The sequence below is a fragment of the Oncorhynchus mykiss genome, chromosome 17, assembly GCF_013265735.2.
Source record: "Oncorhynchus mykiss isolate Arlee chromosome 17, USDA_OmykA_1.1, whole genome shotgun sequence".
Lineage (NCBI taxonomy): Eukaryota > Metazoa > Chordata > Actinopteri > Salmoniformes > Salmonidae > Oncorhynchus > Oncorhynchus mykiss.
The window spans coordinates 65,973,643-65,993,816 of NC_048581.1; the positions used below are offsets into that span (position 1 = coordinate 65,973,643).

The 20,174-nt window shown below is 45.3% G+C and overlaps 1 protein-coding gene across 11 annotated transcripts in view; it reads right to left on the bottom strand.

Moving 5' to 3' along the window:
* The window catches only part of LOC110494414 (forkhead box protein P4), a 167,968-nt gene extending 148,115 nt beyond the window's left edge, over positions 1 to 19,853 (bottom strand). For 5 of the 11 annotated variants that reach the window (XM_036950475.1, XM_036950472.1, XM_036950470.1 and 2 more), the window contains exon 1: positions 19,287 to 19,851. The gene's annotated coding sequence lies outside the window, so the exon portion shown is untranslated. Of the gene's footprint in view, positions 1 to 19,286 lie in introns of all 11 variants that reach the window. The other 6 variants (XM_036950464.1, XM_036950465.1, XM_036950471.1 and 3 more) reach the window with 3 other exon arrangements.
* Between the last annotated feature and the right edge of the window lie 321 nt (positions 19,854 to 20,174).

Consider the following 20,174-nt stretch of genomic DNA (forward strand, 5'->3'; position numbering starts at 1 on the left):
TGAGTGAGTGAGTGAGTGAGTGAGTGAGTGAGTGAGTGAGTGAGTGAGTGAGTGAGTGAGTGAGTGAGTGAGTGAGTGAGAGAGAGAGAGAGAGAGAGAGAGAGAGGGGGGGGGGGGGGGGGTAGAGAGGCTGGGGACCTATTCAGCTAATGAATATACAGGGGGGAAATATTACCACAAACACAATACTTCACCCTGCCATAATGACATGGTCTAAGCACATAAATGCACAAATACATATACACCTGGGTTTGAAGTTGCTTTCTGATACAGTGAGTCAGAGGGTATCTGGACTGAGCTTTAAGAGCTACATCTCCTCAGAGGGATAGTGGGTATAAAGGCTGTAAGCTGCCTTTGAAACAAAGAAGTACAGCATATCTGTAGTGTTCTGGACCCCCTGCTAGGTAGTGCTCCTACACCCTAACCATATCAGACAAACTAACACATCACCTACGCTACCTACCGTACCTGGTACAATTCAAGGAAAACACACAGACTTTTTATAACACAATCCAATTAAAGCCATAGGATTAATAGTCAAGCTGTTCGTCTCCCTCTTCCCTAATCAAAGCTAAAGTTATGTCTGATAAGGCCAACTGTAAGCTTTTCAGAAGTCAAGAGAGTATTCAGGTATGTTCTGGTTCTACCTACCTAGTGGCTATGATACCAGAACAGAACAGAAGAGTGATAGAGAGCCTAAGGCCATTAGATGTTTTAATCTACGGCTGAAATAAAAAAGAATTAACTTCAAATGTAATTCAAATCCCCTACCCTTTCCTTAAATATCTATCCAATCAAGATGGCTGAAAAGCTTTATTCAGGTTGGTTGCTATAAAAGTTTCATCTTATTACACTTTCCAACTTCTCATTTTAACACCACTGTAATGGAAGATGAAAAAATGAATAGTGAAATTGAGAGGTAGCCTTACAAAAAAATTAAATAACCATGATAATTAGATGTAAAGATATTATAATTCCTTTAAGGGGATGCATAGAATCTGCTGCTCTACAATATTTGCCCTAATTGCTAGAATTATCATATTAACCAGTTACCATTTGACTAAGTTGATTAAAAAATTGATTATTCGTCTATTTCTTTTAGGACTTTCTTAATCAAAATCTAACATCCTTGAAAAATTAATTCGAAGGAGCTCTTATCAGTTAATTAAATCAGGTTGGAAGTCATTTTTCTGCGCGGCGTGATTAGGGCCCGCTCTGTTCTCCTCTGTTCAGACACCATGACGCGAGAGGAAACTTCTCACTGGCTCATCAAACATGCACAACCAGAAGAATAGAATTTCTTTAAAGGGACGTCTTTTTTCTTCTTCTCCAAACCTCTGCCTTTCTGATAAATGGTACTATACCCAATAGATCTCTCTTTCTCCTCAACACATTCTCATTAACGCCCAGAAAAAAATAAAAAGAGAGGGGAGGGGAGAGAGTAAGAGAAAAGAGAGGGGAGGGGAGAGAGTAAGAGAAAAGAGAGGGGGGGGAGAGAGTAAGAGAAAAGAGAGGAGGGGGGAGAGAGTAAGAGAAAAGAGAGGGGAGAGGAGAGAGTAAGAGAAAAGAGAGGGGGGGAGAGAGTAAGAGAAAAGTGAGGGGGGGGGGAGAGAGTAAGAGAAAAGAGAGGGGAGAGGAGGGGAGAGAGTAAGAGAAAAGAGAGGGGAGGGGAGGGGAGAGAGTAAGAGAAAAGAGAGGGGAGAGGAGGGGAGAGAGTAAGAGAAAAGAGAGGGGAGGGGAGGGGAGAGAGTAAGAGAAAAGAGAGGGGAGGGGAGAGAGTAAGAGAAAAGAGAGGGGAGAGGAGGGGAGAGAGTAAGAGAAAAGAGAGAGGAGAGGAGGGGAGAGAGTAAGACAAAAGAGAGGGGAGAGGAGGGGAGAGAGTAAGAGAAAAGAGGGGAGGGGAGGAGAGAGAGTAAGAGAAAAGAGAGAGGAGGGGAGGAGAGAGAGTAAGAGAAAATAGAGGGGAGGGGAGGAGAGGAGAGAGTGTAAGATAAAAGAGAGGGGAGGGGAGGGGAGGAGAGAGAGTAAGAGAAAAGAGAGGGGAGGGGAGGGGAGGGGAGGAGAGAGAGTAAGAGAAAAGAGAGGGGAGGGGAGGGGAGGGGAGGGGAGGAGAGAGAGTAAGAGAAAAGAGAGGGGAGGGGAGGAGAGAGAGTAAGAGAAAAGAGAGGGGAGGGGAGGAGAGAGAGTAAGAGAAAAGAGAGGGGAGGGGAGGGGAGAGAGTAAGAGAAAAGAGAGAGGAGGGGAGGGGAGAGAGTAAGAGAAAAGAGAGGGGAGGGGAGGGGAGAGAGTAAGAGAAAAGAGAGGGGAGAGCAGGGGAGAGAGTAAGAGAAAAGAGGGGAGGGGAGAGAGTAAGAGAAAAGAGAGGGGAGAAAAAAGGGTCAGAGGGGGAAGAGAGAGAGAACCAGGGAGAATGAGAGAGATGGAGAGAGAACGGACCTGGGGTAGAGAGAAAGAAACAATGTGATAGAGACATGGAGACAGGATAGGTAAAAAAGAATGACAGAGGAAGATAGGGAGCGAGGGAAAAGGGAAAGATGGATAGAGAGAGGGGGCTTGGTTTGAGAACATTGAGGGTTTAAACACACACACACCGGATGACAGCCTTGGGTAGGCCTGACAGACTAAACATGTACATCTGGAGCTAAAACCAGAGCTACTGTTTCTACAGACACACAATATCTCATGTCCTACTCCTAACATTTAAACACAACTTTATCATGTCCTACTCCTAACATTTAAACACAGCTTTATCATGTCCCTTTCCTAACATTTAAACACAGGTTCATCATGTCCTACTCCTAACATTTAAACACAGCTTTATCATGTCCTACTCCTAACATTTAAACACAGCTTTATCATGTCCTACTCCTAACATTTAAACACAGCTTTATCATATCCTACTCCTAACATTTAAACACAGCTTTATCATGTCCTACTCCTAACATTTAAACACAGCTTCATCATGTCCTACTCCTAACATTTAAACACAGCTTTATCATGTCCTACTCCTAACATTTAAACACAGCTTTATCATGTCCTACTCCTAACATTTAAACACAGCTTTATCATGTCCTACTCCTAACATTTAAAAACAGCTTTATCATGTCCTACTCCTAACATTTAAACACAGGTTCATTATGTCCTACTCCTAACATTTAAACACAGGTTCATTATGTCCTACTCCTAACACTTAAACACAGCTTTATCATGTCCTACTCCTAACATTTAAACACAGCTTTATCATGTCCTACTCCTAACATTTAAACACAGCTTTATCATGTCCTACTCCTAACATTTAAACACAGGTTCATCATGTCCTACTCCTAACATTTAAACACAGCTTTATCATGTCCTACTCCTAACATTTAAACACAGCTTTATCATGTCCTACTCCTAACATTTAAACACAGCTTTATCATGTCCTACTCCTAACATTTAAACACAGCTTTATCATGTCCTACTCCTAACATTTAAACACAGCTTTATCATGTCCTACTCCTAACATTTAAACACAGCTTTATCATGTCCTACTCCTAACATTTAAACACAGCTTTATCATGTCCTACTCCTAACATTTAAACACAGCTTTATCATGTCCTACTCCTAACATTTAAACACAGCTTTATCATGTCCTACTCCTAACATTTAAACACAGGTTCATTATGTCCTACTCCTAACATTTAAACACAGCTTTATCATGTCCTACTCCTAACACTTAAACACAGCTTTATCATGTCCTACTCCTAACATTTAAACACAGCTTTATCATGTCCTACTCCTAACATTTAAACACAACTTCATCATGTCCTACTCCTAACATTTAAACACAGCTTTATCATGTCCTACTCCTAACATTTAAACACAGCTTTATCATGTCCTACTCCTAACATTTAAACACAGGTTCATCATGTCCTACTCCTAACATTTAAACACAGCTTTATCATGTCCTACTCCTAACATTTAAACACAGCTTTATCATGTCCTACTCCTAACATTTAAACACAACTTCATCATGTCCTACTCCTAACATTTAAACACTTCATCGGAGTGTTTCTGTATGCTTGTTTCTCCCTCAGCTGCGGTGGTGAAACCAATGAGATAATGAATCACACACACATCCCATATCTCATGTCATCTCAGAAGAGAAAAACCTAACTGGATGGAGAGAATGAGACAAAGAGAGAAAGAGAGAGAGGTAGTCCACTCAGCACTCCCATCAGTGGAGTATAAGTCTCTGTGCATCAGGCTGCAGCTGGCCTCTCCAGCCTCTCCAGTAGCCAGCAGAGCAGAACAGAACAGATATACTGCCCTCCACACATCTGTCCATCCAACGCTCCTCAGGGAGGGAGAGAGAGCGGGAGGGGGGGGGTAACTGAAAGTAAGGATGAGAGGGACATGGAGAGGGAAAGATGAGAGAAAAATGGAAAGCCAAGAAGAAAAAGAGAGAAATAGTTGCAGAGGGGATGAGATAGGAGAGAGAGTGAGGGTGGGAGTGTGAGGAAGCTTGAGAGAGAGAGAGAGAGAGAGAGAAGGAGAGAGATGCTAAGAGAGAATGTTAGTTGGTAAATCACTGTGATTGAGTAATGAATTGAATGATTGGAGCTTGGCTGATTAAGTTGCAGAGGATGCCCATTCTCCATCAACCAATCAACACGCTCCCTCATCATCCAATCAACACGCTCGGTTGGCCCTGTAGCAGTCACCTCATGGCGTTTTATTCCATTCTCCCCTCTTTCCTTCATTCTGTCTTTCCTCCCTCCCTCACTACATGTCATCCTGTCTTCAGCGTAGCCGCAGTAGTCTTACTCAGTGGGAGAGAGAATTCTCAAAGCCACAATTACCGCAAAGAACTATCAATTTCCCCTTCAATTAACCCTGTGGGGAGAAAGGGAGAGAGGAATGGAGGGGGGAAGAAGAGAGATTCAAATTTGAGACACAGCATTGTACCTCCTCGGTCCCCCTGGCGGTGCAGTAATAAATGAGGGGCCGAGGCGGAGGAGAGGGGAGAGAGGGTGAGGGGGAAGTGTAACACATCCTCAGTGGTGAACTTGACCCCAGTGCAGGGGGTCAAAGTGGTTACGGTAGAACCAGAGCCCCATCCCCATTACAGCTGAATACAGGCCGGCACAGGCAACTAACGCTAATGCCCACTATATGCTAATAAAGAAGATGGTGGGAGGAGTCTCAAACCACAGCCCAGAGCTGCTGAAAGTGCTCTTCCCTGGGAGATGGAGAGAGGGAATAGGGGGAGAAGGAGAGAAAGGGAAATGGAGAGCAAGGGGTAAAAAAGATAGGAGAAAGAGATGGTAGGGAATGTGAGAGAAAGGGGGAGAGGACGATGGATAGAGAGAAAAGGGGAAGGAGAGGAGGAGAGGAAAAAGGGAAAGGTCTGTTTTTATGACATGAAGAGGGTGTGTGTCTGGGGTTGTGGTTGTTCAGCCGAGCCTTGGCTAACAGCGCTCACCCCGGAATGACAGGGCATGTCTGCACCCCACCCCCTTTATCCCTCCCTCTCTCCCCCTCTCGCCCCCTCTCTAAGCTGAGCTCCCTGGGGAGGGATCCCAAACCAAAACCAGCCTTCAGCAAAGTTCTGCAGGCAAACTTTCACAAAGCTCCCGAATGCTTGCCTTTCTGCCTGCCCGCCTGGCGACAGAGATGCATGCCAGGGTTTCAACGCAGCCCACCCTCCATCTCCCCCTCCTCTTCTACTGCCCTCTACTCTCAGAAGCTTATGGGCTGTTTGCTGCTGACCTTTCAGATGAAGGGAAACAAGCGGAACCCAGAAACTGCCAATGAGTGATACAGGTTGCATACAGGCTTGTCGACCTTCGCTAAGCTAGCGTATGCAGTCCTGCCGTTGACGGGAGAGAGCACGGGCATTGTCCCACTTGTTTTGCCAAGAGTCAATGGCTGCTTTTCAACTGGGTAATAAATGTTGCTAGTCCTTGAAGAAAAAAAAATATTTGTGTTTTCTCCATTACTTGCTGATTGTAAATACTTCAAACGAAAAACCTCACATAGGAATAAAATATGAGAGAAAGAAAAAAATATGAAAAAACACAGATGGAGAAAAAGGAAATCTAAATCTGTTTAACAGTCATAATGTCGTTTTCATCCAAAGATTTCAAAAGCATTTTTCCCTTTGTGTTTCGTTTCACCTGGGAGCACTATTCTTCAATTCATCCAATGAACGTGTTGGCTAACTAACAGAACACACTATTCAAACATCATATTAAAGTGTCTCTCAATAGATGCATTTAAGCCTCTACTTCATCAATACATACATTTGGCCACATATTTCATTAAATTGAAAAACACTGAAAACATGCTCGTCACTGAGTTGTGAACCAAATGCAATTATTTAAGCATAAAAGGCCGGTGCTCAAGCTTTTTAAATGTGATTTCTATACCTAAGGAAGGTCAAATGTTTTATTGCATCCAATTTACATACCACGGACACTTCTTCTCTAATCTATTCAGTACTGATGGACATGGATGTGTAAATAGAGTAACAATTCAACAGCTTTTTTAATGGATGTGTTAAACAGAGTCTAATAATTGAACAGCTTTTTGATTTGAATGAGTTTTTTTCATCACATTCACCAAGCATTTCAGACATTTAACCTTTAGGGCAAGAATACATTCTAAACATTGATTAAATAAAATGGCATCATCATATGTATGGACACAACTTGTAAGAAAAGCTGTTCATGAAGAAGTATCGATCGTCCTTGCATTATAAAGCCTTGTCATCTGAATGAACTGGAGTAGAATAGAACATGTCTATTAAAATGTATCTTAATAAGGATAAATCCTGCACATGAATTCAGATGACAGTTCCCTTCTAATGAAGGGCTTGAATGTACAGTATGTTGAGAGCCAGTAGAGGAGAGCAGAGAGGAGAGCAGAGAGGAGAGCAGAGAGGAGAGCAGAGAGGAGAGCAGAGAAGAGAGCAGAGAGGAAATCAGAGAGGAAATCAGAGAGGAGAGCAGAGAGGAGAGCAGAGAAGAGAGCAGAGAGGAGAGCAGAGAGGAGAGCAGAGAGGAGAGCAGAGAGGAGAGCAGAGAGGAAATCAGAGAGGAGAGCAGAGAGGAGAGCAGAGAAGAGAGCAGAGAGGAGAGCAGAGAGGAGAGCAGAGAGGAGAGCAGAGAGGAGAGCAGAGAGGAGAGCAGAGAGGAAATCAGAGAGGAGAGCAGAGAGGAGAGCAGAGAAGAGAGCAGAGAGGAGAGCAGAGAGGAGAGCAGAGAGGAGAGCAGAGAGGAGAGCATAGAGGAGAGCAGAGAGGAAAGCAGAGGAGAGCAGAGAGGAGAGCAGAGAAGAGAGCAGAGAGGAGAGCAGAGAGGAGAGCAGAGAGGAGAGCAGAGAAGAGAGCAGAGGAGAGCAGAGAGGAGAGCAGAGAGGAGAGCAGAGAGGAGAGCAGAGGAGAGCAGAGAGGAGAGCAGAGAGGAGAGCAGAGAAGATGGTTCATTTGAGAAGGCAGCCGTGTCTTTACCTCCCGTGCCAGAGAGAGAGGGGGGGAAGAGAGAGAAAGAGAGTGAGAGAGAGTGTGTGAGAGAAAGAGAGAGAGAGTGTGAGAGAGTGAGAGAGAGAGGGAGAGAGAGAGAGAGAGAGAGAGAGGAGGAAAGGTTTGTGGATGTAATGAGAGATGAGGACAAGAGGAGAGGATAAGAGGAGAGGAAGGGAAACGCGGTGTGTTAAGAGGAAGAGGGGACGAGGAGAGGAGGCCACTACAGAGCGACTACGTTTGAGCTCTGACAGAGAAAAGAGCACTTAGACTGCTCGCAACAACCGTGCACTGAAACGAAGAGATCCTCAATAGTACACACAGAATGTGTGTGTGTGTGTGAGTCACAAGAGTAGCCTTTTGAGTGACAGAGAAGCACATATGTACAGACATGTCTGTCTGACAACCGACGAAGGGAAAGAAAGGGGGATGAGAAAAGAAAAACGATTAAATGAGAGAGAAAAATGAACTGGACGCGCAGCTAGATGCCGTGCCTCCGTGGAAGACATTCTGTAGAAAAATAAAAGCCTTTCCTCTCCTTTTCATCCTCAATCTACCAATACTGCTATCTTTCAACACCGTATAGCATATAACCACAATTACGAGTCTGTCAGTCTTAACAGAAAATGCCATTGTTGTTTTTAAACTCACTGTTTTCAGAGTTTTCACTGTACCATGCAGGGAGTGTATTTTAGAGGTGGTTGAGGTGTTTTGTAGAAATAGTCTTTCCCCTCTACAACATCTTTTAGATTCATTGTTAGAAATTATCAGATTGCATTTTCTGTATTATTTCTCTACAAAAACTAAACTATTTCTAGGTGTTATTTTGAACACTGCTTATAAAAGATCAATACTAAATTGCAGATTTAGGATCAGGGGTAAAAAAAACACACTTTTAGATAGTACTCCTTATTTCATCTTCCTTCTTCTCCTAAACACTCTCTCCTTTTTCCACCCTTCGTTCTTTTCTCTACTCTGTGTCACCCCTGACCAGTGGTCTCAGCCGGCTTCAGACCGCCGTGGTTACCAAGTCCAGCGCCACAAAACTCTTTCTCTTCTCTTTGTCTTTTTAAAGAGTCTGTATAATACACTGTGTGATGGAGAGAGAGAGGAGTCCTGGACAGCAGAGGTAATCTGACAGGATTAAGCTGCTTCTTTCCCCCGGAAAGACGGGATGGGAGAGGAGAGGAAGAAAGAGGGGAGAAAGAGAGGAGGCCGAGTTTAAATCCCTCTACAAATGTCAGACATCGAACAGTGACCGGGGGGCACAGGAACACACCTGCGCGCATACACATAGAAAGATACACACAAAACGGATCACACACACACCTGCCATATCGCACTGGACCACCACGGACCGGCAAAGACTCCTCTTTCTGAGGAGGGAGGGATGTGTGGGGAAGGAGGGAGAGGGGATTACACAATTATTCAGATAACAGCTGGGGATCATTTAGTAGCAGATGTCCCTCGGTCAACAATGTCCGCCCAACCGCGCACACACACACACACACACACACACGGGTTACAACACCAGCCGAACACAGCCCGAGAACAAAAGCCAGTCATAATCGATGGATACAAGCACTCATGCAAACACAAACACACAATGTTCTGAGATTTGCTTTACAAAAATACTATTTTTTTCTTTCTCTTTTTTTGTGGATGACTAGTTTAAGGATGACAATCTATTTGATGATAATATGATATGTTTTTTTTAAAGATGAAATATTCTTGAAAAATCATTTGAATACACATGTTTGTATCTAAAAAGTCCATGGAATGACACGTGAATAGTTATCATAGGGAGAGCGGCAACCTGTTTCTCCTTCCTTTACCTGAGGAACACACACACACACACACACGCACGCACGCACGCACGCACGCACACACACACACACACGCACACAAGCACGCACGCACACGCACGCACACACACACACACACACACACACACACACACACACGCGCACGCACACACACACACACGCACACAAGCACGCACGCACACGCACGCACACACACACACACACACACACACACACTCACATACAGATGATCCCGCTGCATCCTTCCTTAAGCCCCTGCCTCTGTGTCTCTGTGTGATCTAAAGACTCTCGTAGCTGCCGTGCTATTCTCCTATCTGTTTCTCTCCTTCTCCCTCCCTCTCCACTGCTTGAAAGGGCACACACAGGGCTTCAGAGTCCTCACTCCCTATTGGGCAAAGCCACTTCACCTCGAGAACTACAGAGAGAAAGAGAGAGAGAGAGGACCTTTGAGTCTCATAACCATATAATACATATAAACATTTCATGACAAATAAAGTGAAAAACACAAACAAATATATTTTAAAAAGATACATATTTTTTCCCAAAATCATCAAGACAACATACTTTTTATTTCTCTCCAAAATGTCACGAGTCAGAAAAGTCAACGCAGTCAGTTAATGCCATATGAATACATAAGCAAGGGAATGGATGGGGGGAGGGAGGGAGGGAGGGAGGGAGGGCGGGAGGGAGGGAGGGAGGGAGGTTATCAGGGAGGGAGGGTGGGAGGGAGGGATGTGCTGTCAATCCGTCATCCCTAGCAGCACATTGTGATTTGGGTTAACACTGGTTAACAGATCTCTCTGTCTGTGGGTATATATCCAGCGCCCTGCCCGCCGCAGCCTTTTTCTCATGCTAATGGTTGAAGTAGTCATCATGTGTCCCCCATCACTAATACCATAAAGGAGCAGCGTTCGCCAGCCTCTCTGCAGCGTTAGCCAGCAGCACCCCCATACTTTAGGGATTAGTCAATATAATGAGATGCATTTATACGCTTGTTACTTTTGTGGTCAACGGGTAGGAGGGAATGGGACAGGGTTATGGAGAGGTTTTAGTTCGTTCCTTCATACCTCTTTACAATATAACATACACACACATTACCAAGGAGCCAAACTGAACACCATATACAACTATTGAACACAAACAAACGAAACACACAGTAACTTGCAAACTTTCCTATACTTTTAAACCTCAAAACCAAAACACAGCTTTGGCTTTGTGATGAGGGGGGGGGGGGGCAAGCATCATTATCGTCAAACACAAATCTATGCTAAACCACTGAAGACACTCGTTCACTGACACTCGTTTAGTGACACCGTTTTCCTGCCGCTGGGGAACGTTCAGGGCTGAGTGTGAATCTGTGTCTGCTCCTCCTCCCGCTTAAACCTTCTTGGAGTGGGAATCTCTCTCTCCGTGCTTCAGCGGCTCCAGAGCTCGCCAGGCGGATTTCGGCTGCCGAGGAGCGAGGAGCCTTTAAGGCGTGGAACGCTCCTTTACAAGCAGGCGGTTTATGCAGAGTTAAAGTTGCGTTCAGGGCCGTGCAGCTGTCCCCCATGCATCACTATAACCCTTTAATGAACGCATTAAAAAGAGTGACAGAAAGTTTAGTCCCATTGTTGTTTGAAACCAGGCTTTGCTGTGATCTGTTCCCTCGGCAGCTGTTTGATTGACAGGTGGGCTGTCAGGTTGGCAAAGAGGGATGAGATACACCAACGGCTCTCTTATGACACCCTTATGAAGGGTCATAGGTTGAGGGAGAGGCAGGTTGTGAATGGGGGAGACAGATAAGACAGGTTCTGAGGGTGAGGGGTGGAGGGGTTGAGGGGGAGACAGAGTGTGTGTGTGTGTGTGTGTGTGTGTGGGGGGGGGGGGGGGGGGGGGGGGGGGGGGGGGGGGGGGGGGGGGGGGGGGGGGGGGGGGGGGGGGGGGGGGGGGGGGGGGGGGGGGGTATGGACTGAAGGAAAATCCATAACACAAATACAGCTGTCAGACGGAATGCAAAGCCAGCCCAGTAATCAGTCTGGCTGGCCAGACCTATTTATGAGGATTCCATACCACACAAACACACCCGCACACCACACATACACACATTCTGTCAAATGAACAAATCACCAACACACCATCTCTCACCCAAACTTTCTCTCATGCACACAACCCCCCCTCATGCCCTATTTATCTACTTCCACAGTCTGTCCATCCATGTCAAATCTCTAAGGTGGCCAAGATGAGTGTACATCACAGTCAGCAGACTGCCAGCTAGCTCCATCCCCACCCAGACACAGACAGGCCGTGCTCAGGTTTTAGAGGTTTATTGCCATAGTGCTTCCTTGTCACAGATTATTGGACTTGTCCCATTTGACTAAAACGCTACATCCACCTCAACCTCTTAGTCCTTTTTCCTGTTCCAGTTTCAGTTCCAGTCATCTCCCTCTCTAGCTCACTGCCCCAACCCTACCCCTTCCCCAAGCCTACACCCTGGTCCTGCTCACTGCTCACTGCCCAAACCCTACCCCTTCCCCAAGCCTACACCCTGGTCCTGCTCACTGCTCACTGCCCCAACCCTACCCCTTCCCCAAGCCTACACCCTGGTCCTAATCACAGCCCTACCCCTTCCCCAAGCCTACACCCTGGTCCTGCTCACTGCTCACTGCCCCAACCCTACCCCTTCCCCAAGCCTACACCCTGGTCCTGCTCACTGCCCCAACCCAACCCCTTCCCCAAGCCTACACCCTGGTCCTGCTCACTGCCACAACCCTACCCCTTCCCCAAGCCTACACCCTGGTCCTAATCACAGCCCTACCCCTTCCCCAAGCCTACACCCTGGTCCTAATCACAGCCCTACCCTTCCCCAAGCCTACACCCTGGTCCTGCTCACAGCCCTACCCTTCCCCAAGCCTACACCCTGGTCCTGCTCACAGCCCTACCTCTTCCCCAAGCCTACACCCTGGTCCTGCTCACAGCCCTACCCCTTCCCCAAGCCTACACCCTGGTCCTGCTCACAGCCCTACCTCTTCCCCGAACCTACACCAGCCCCGGTCCTTCTCACTGCTCCAGACCCATCTTCAGCCAAAGGTCCAAGCCCCGGCCAGTCCCCTTTTTCCTCTCTCGCTGGGTCCCTCCATCACTCTCGCCATCTCCAGTCTCTCCAGTAATGGGTCATAAAACTGGCCTGTGGCTGCCAAGCTCTCTCAGGAGACACTGATCTAATGCTTCCACACATAATGACCCACGCCTGCCTGCCTGCTACACACATACTGTCATTTCCGTCCTCTTCTCTCTCTCTTTCAGTCTCTTCCTCCATCTATGTCTCTCTCCCATTCCCCAGGCCCATAGGAAGTAGTCACTTCCTCTCTCTGTGCTGCAGGGTCGCTCCCTCCCACATCCATCAGCTCTTAACAGACTCACATTATGACTCTAACTCTCTATCAAGCTCTCCATGTTCTCTCTCCCTCTCTCCTTCTATGTTCTCTCATTCTCGCTTCGTCTCTCTTCTACACTCAGACCTCTTCTGCATCACCATAAAATCTGCCCATGGCATCACGACTCTTCTATCTCCCCTTTTCTCTTTTCATTCTCCCACTTTCTTCTGTCTTTCTTCGGACTAGTGATGCTGTCTCAGTCTGATTCTGCTGGCTTTACTTTCCCCAACCCACGGGTCAGCATTTGGCACACAAACACACAGACACATGCACAGAGAAATATTCAGGCCTCCCGTTCTTCCCCATAACAGGTTCAATTAGAACCACATGTGTAATCACGGTTCAGACTAAGGTAATGTGGCAGGGGCTCAACACTCACATCAATCACCTCCCTGATGACCACAGCCAGCAAAACACTACACTCTCATCACCAGCTAGCTAGCTCCACACACAAAACAAACGATCAAACTCCAACCTTTCAATTCCTAATAGAATATATATATTTTTTAAATGAAAACACATTCTCCTCACTTTTAGGCTAGCTCCCAAAAAACAACCAACGTATCAGTCATGAACTGTAGAGGCAACCATTTCATTTGTCATTTTTCCACAGAATCAGTTTTAATGGAAGCGCCGTGATGGAGGCAAATATAGGGATATCGACTGGGTCAAATCCTACACATACCTGTGTCATGTATCGCTGGCTTTACACCTCTCTTCAAAAACACTTTGTAGCAGCAGATAAGCCACTCAACCAATGGCAGGAGAGGTTTCGTGTACATGGGGATAGAGAGTTGGATGGACAGAGCGAGTCCAGAGAAAAGTGTTCAGTATTAGCAACTCTCGGGACATTAAAAACTTCACACACACTACTGTCCATCTCACTTGACTAGAGCCCATATGAATTTAGAATGGCACTCTCTCACACACTCACACAAACACACTCTCTCACACACTCACACAAACACACTCTCTCACACACTCACACAAACACACTCACAGGTGGGTACTCAAGGTAAGAACACTTATAGTATGTTTATGGACCACCATAATAATGTTGCTGTGGAAGGTTTTGAAGCGGTGAGATATTATAGTAAAACAGTCAACACAGTTGTATAATTTGATAGTATAGTAAAGTAGCCACATATTAGTATGTTTACTGTCCGCCTTCTGACGATCTGGAACATGTTCTAGTCACACCCAGGCTCTGACATACGCCCTGTTAAAACCCTGACTACAGCCCCCCCCCCCCCCCCCCCCCCCCCCCCCCCCACACACCCAGGCTCTGACATACACCCTGTTAAAACCCTGACTACAGCCCCCCCTCCCCCCACACCCAGACTCTGACATACACCCTGTTAAAACCCTGACTACAGCCCCCCCTCCCCCCACACCCAGACTCTGACATACACCCTGTTAAAACCCTGACTACAGCCCCCCCTCCCCCCACACCCAGGCTCTGACATACGCCCTGTTAAAACCCTGACTACAGCCCCCCCTCCCCCCACACCCAGACTCTGACATACACCCTGTTAAAACCCTGACTACAGCCCCCCCTCCCCTCACACCCAGGCTCTGACATACACCCTGTTAAAACCCTGACTACAGCCCCCCCTCCCCCCACACCCAGACTCTGACATACACCCTGTTAAAACCCTGACTACAGCCCCCCCTCCCCCCACACCCAGGCTCTGACATACACCCTGTTAAAACCCTGACTACAGCCCCCCCTCCCCCCACACCCAGACTCTGACATACACCCTGTTAAAACCCTGACTACAGCCCCCCCTCCCCTCACACCCAGACTCTGACATACACCCTGTTAAAACCCTGACTACAGCCCCCCCTCCCCCCACACCCAGACTCTGACATACACCCTGTTAAAACCCTGACTACAGCCCCCCCTCCCCCCACACCCAGACTCTGACATACGCCCTGTTAAAACCCTGACTACAGCCCCCCCTCCCCCCACACCCAGACTCTGACATACACCCTGTTAAAACCCTGACTACAGCCCCCCCTCCCCCCACACCCAGGCTCTGACATACGCCCTGTTAAAACCCTGACTACAGCCCCCCCTCCCCCCACACCCAGACTCTGACATACTCCCTGTTAAAACCCTGACTACAGCCCCCCCCCCCCCCCCCCCCCCCCCCCCCCCCCCACACCCAGGCTCTGACATACGCCCTGTTAAAACCCTGACTACAGCCCCCCCTCCCCTCACACCCAGACTCTGACATACGCCCTGTTAAAACCCTGACTACAGCCCCCCCCCCCCCCCCCCACACACACACACACACACACACACACACGCACACACACACACACACACACACACACACACACATGCTTAACTACAACCAAAACATGTTCAAACACACATAATCATTGTCTATCTGTTCCACCCTGATAGTGTCATCTAATCACTATTACTGGTGTGTTCTTTTTCACTAAATCACTACTGAAACTACAGACACTGTTCATTGTCTATCTGTTCCACCCTGATAGTGTCATCTAATCACTATTACTGGTGTGTTCTGTTTCACTAAATCACTACTGAAACTACAGACACTATTCAGGAAACAGTGAGCAGACTTTTGCTTTCCTTTTACTAAATACACCATGATAGAAAGTACAAAAACATTTTACACACTACACAGATAGAAGAAATATATTCTTCACGACACAGAAAATTCTGCAATATCAGGAACTCAACAAATCAGAAGAGAAAATGTGTGAGAAAAAGACGGCCAGGACAAATTCAACAACAGGACATGAAAAACACTCAGCTGCAGAGGATAATCATTTTTAAAAAGTGTCTGATTCTACCGTCTGCAGCTGAACACACACACACACACAACAGCAGACAGAGCGGCAAGAGAGTCAGCCTTTTTCTGACACCTAGCTTCCTGCCTGTGTCCACTTCATCTCCAAATCACTTCTTTCGCCTCTCAAATACCCTCTCTTTTCTTTCATTATATTCTTTCTTTTTCTCAAAATTCTAATTTTCTCAAACTGCTTTTCTCACATATTCTTTATTATTATACTCTTCTTATCTAAAATATTCTTATTTTTCTTAGAGAGCAAATAGATAGAAAAGTAATAAAGTACTTTTAGTACATCTAATTTCCTAAGAATTACTAGGCAACTACCATCTTAAATAGAGTGGAAAATGTCCCCCTCTCCTTTTCTCCCATGCATGCAGAGAGGAGAGACCTTCACTGCTCCAGTCCAGCCCAATAGCAGGTTCTGTATGACTGTTTGAGCTGAGGCGCTTCAATAATGATAATAGAGTCATTCAAACACTTCTATCTCAAGCCACTTGAAATGATGTCATATCTTCAGTATATGTGGCCCATGCAGGAATAAAACCGCAACTCTGGAATGACAATTATCAAGCTCCATCCAACTGAGCCATCACAACCAGGTTCTCCTCCGTCTTAAAGACTGGTGTGGATCTCTACAGCACATAACACACAGAGAACACACTGCGGAGAGAGCTTCATGCTCTCCCTCATCATCAACTCTAAAGCTATTCCAAAGAAGGAATCAGTTCAGTTGACTTTTCCCAACACTTTGGTTATGAGCAGAGTAAAATAAAAGTAGAAAAGCACAAACAAATAGAATAACACAATCAGAAGATTAAATTAGGTCAATTAAATTAAAATACAATCTGGACATACCTAAAGGAGGTGAACTGCTTTTAGTCAAATATAAAACGTTTTAAAATACCCTTTTTAAAAAGTGCCTGGTTTTAATTAATTAGTTATTAGGCCTATTCATTTTGGTTATTCAGTTGGAAATTCCCTTCAATTTCTTATATTCTTAAGGAATAAAAACTGGAAACTTATTTTATAAATAACCCTCTGATCTCGTCAGAGAAGAAAATCAGACCGGATGTGTTTGTGAACAATTAAAAGACAACTTGAACGGCAATCCTGAAGTTCTACGGGTGTGAATATATTTTATGCCACCACACATACCACCAACCAAATCCATGTTTTCCCGCCTGGCAGGAGAGTTATTACACGGCTATAAAATGTGAAATACAGCTCTTTCATTCCAGCTAAATATTCTATTAAACCTCCATCAGTGGTGCAATTAAAACTGTGTCACCGTCGCGTTGCGGAAATGCCACCGGTGGCACGCTCAGCCTCGGAGAGAAGGACAGGGGGACAGGAGCCACAAAACAACAGGGGACAAGGAGAGAGGGAGGGAGGGAGAGAGCGAGGCAGGGGGAACACACTAAATAAAATTAATTATGCCAAATGCGCCCCAGCGTCCATCAATCAAGAGAAAATAACGGCCATGTCAGCGCGCGCCCATATGATCTGCCTTTTTCTTTTTAATGTCAGACAGACCGACAGCACCGCGCTGCAACCAACAGCAATTAATTGTCATTTCATTTCTCCCTCCATCCCTCCATCATGCGGGACATCACTCCGTCTGACATGCGGGACTGTCCCAGATGAAGGCTGATATTTAGTCTAGAGCGCTCAGGGACGGTGATTTAGGGAGATTTATAGGTGTGCTCAAATGTAGAAAATCAACCGCAACAAGGTAGGCGGTGGTGTCTGACAACTTCTAGGCCTACATAGACTTGTTTGAGACAGTGAAATTATTTTAAAATGAATTATAAATGTATTGATTTAGTAGAAAGCAGATTTCGAAATGATTGAAATTATTTTGTAGGAAATTATAAAACAAACAAAAAATTGCATAACAGGATATGATGAATGAATTAATGTTAGTGAACAAATCCCTAAACGCTGCACTCTCAAATGTCTCCTCACAAAAGCTCAGCTTAAAAGTTTAAAATGAATAGGCTATTTGTTCTTGTGCATGGGACGCGTCCGACTATTCTGTTGATTTGGCCTACAGCACCCGCTTGCCTAATTTTCAACATATGTATAACTTTTTTAAATTTGTGGATAACATTTGTATTCATATTCCCAATAGGTCTACATTTAATAAGCGTCAGTTGCTTAATACAGCTTTTCATAAATAAATATAATAAAGATTGTGAGAACGTTTGTCTATCCTTTGTCTTTGGAGTTATAGGCTACAATTATTCCTACCTATAAAAAAAAATGAAGAAGTTATTCTAATAACGGTAATAACGGAATCCTTTCTGCTTTTCATGCATTTGGCTTTTATATCTGATGTCAAATTATTCCGACTGTCGGTATAGCCGATTCTGATAAATAGATTATGCATGATTAATAACCGATAATTATCAACGTGTTAAATTATTCCTATGCACTTCATGCCAACTTTGATTTTGAAGCACAATTTCACGTAGGCCTATCACTAGCAGTAGGCCTATAACCTATTGTTTGATAAACGGAAACAATAACAATAATCTGCTGTTTCAGTAGCCTTCTATTACATTTGATCCAATTGTGATTAAAATAAGAGGGACACTATCATAAAGACCGTGAGACCAACTGTCCATAGGCTACCATCCAAGTCAGGAAATTACAAGCCCAATAGCTGCAGACAGAACAGTTTAAAAGAGGACTGGTAAACTATTTGATTTAAAAGTTTTTCCGTGAAAACGAAATATTTGAGCAAATATTTACATTTAGGCCTATTAGTCTTATTGTGTAAATTAAATCTAAAATAAGCAAAAGGCCTAATATTTGGCTAAATGCGAGCCCTTAATATACATGTTTCATTCAAAATTCAACGATCCGAGATCGATTAAGGCCTCATTCGGTGTGTGGTGAACCGGCATTCAATGATCAGAAGGAATTCAAAACGATGGCCGAATGGGTGTGTAAAATTAACACCAGTTATTGGAGGGGCGTTTATAATCAGTTATTTCCAATTGACTCTTTTAGCGTTCGGGCGGCTGAGCACCTCCGTGCTTTTCTTAATTTCAGTCAAATTCACTCCGGATATCTTTGCATCTTTGTCTGAAAAGTTTTTGTTGTTTAATGAGCGAGCGTTTGTGAACCTGACACCTTCCATAAGCCGCGAGGCAGCACGCTGCCGCTGCCCTTCAGTCTACAACTCTTAGGCTATTTCATACCTAAAGTAAAGAAATAAAAAGCAATTCACTAATAAAGTATATGGATTTCATATTAAAACTGAAATATGTTATTTTGATAGCACGTGTTTATCTAGGGGAGAGGCCGCGAGAAAATCGCTAGTGTGTCCTTGCCATTTTCAACGAACTTTTTCTATTGTAGATTATGAAAAACGGCTTCATAGTGTATGGTCTGAAAAGTGGCTGATCTACCGTTTCATGTGTAGACTATAGTGGATGCCAGCCTTGCTGAAACTCACATTATACAATAATAGCCTAGTCACTAACCTAACTTAATCGATATTTGGTTGTTATTGGTTTATGTTGAAAACAATGACAGCCGCAAACAAGTCCAATTGTTGCAGTGTTCTGATTCAATAACACGCGCGCACACTTTCACTTTTGGAGAAACACACGCACAGAGAAAGTGAGAGAGAGAGAGAGAGAGAGAGAGAGAGAGGAGAAGAGAGGAAAAGTAGACGGAAGAATATGTAGATAAGTGTATCAACCTGTTCTTGAATTCTGAAGAAGTCAACTTTCACACCAGTGGTTGGACCATGTGGACAGCCCCGTTTCAGCTCAGCGCAACACCACCCGACGAGTCCACTCTCGGCGACCAAGACGCAAACCAAACAGAACTAAAACTGATCAATCTTGGGATCTAAGATTGGTATCGCAGGACCATTACGTTCAACTACAACCGTGTTCGTTATAATTAGTCCGTCCTTGCTTCCTTTCTTTCCCTTTTGTTGTGCGTCCTCTCTCTCTCTCTCGGAGTGGGCACTGTAGTGAAGTCAGAACAATACTAGACTAGCTAGTTTCACTAACTCACACACAGGCTGCATGCGCAGCCCTCCGGGAAGTTGATGGAGAGAAAGCACGGAGCTTTTCGGGCTGTTCGTGGCCTCCCCTTACTCTGTTTTGATCCTGCTATCTCGCTGTTATTCAGATCCTAACCCCTCCACAAGTCCCAATGACGATACTCGATTCAGTTTTTGGCATCCCGTCTGTCGCTCGCTCGTTCGCTGGTAAATCAGTGATGAATTACTCGGGTTGTGTGTTGGTTGAGGATATGTTGGGGGACAGTTTGCTCTCTACCGTAATGCCTCTAAAATAGGTGCGCGTTCACATCTCGCCGTGACTCACTAGTGGCGGAGCATAATAAGAAAACACTGCACATGAAGGCAGCCAGTGCGAGGTGCCAGACTGCTATGTGTAAGTGCGTGTGCGCGTGCGTGCGTGTGAGCGCCTCGCCTGGTGAAGGCACTGATCTTTTGACCTCTGCATCGCGGCTGAGTTTGTCTATTGTGGAGCCAAGCAGCAACAGATGTTCCTCTATACAGAGAGAAACCTTGGAAACTGTTAACAACAAAGTACTCTCTAAACAACAACGTCAT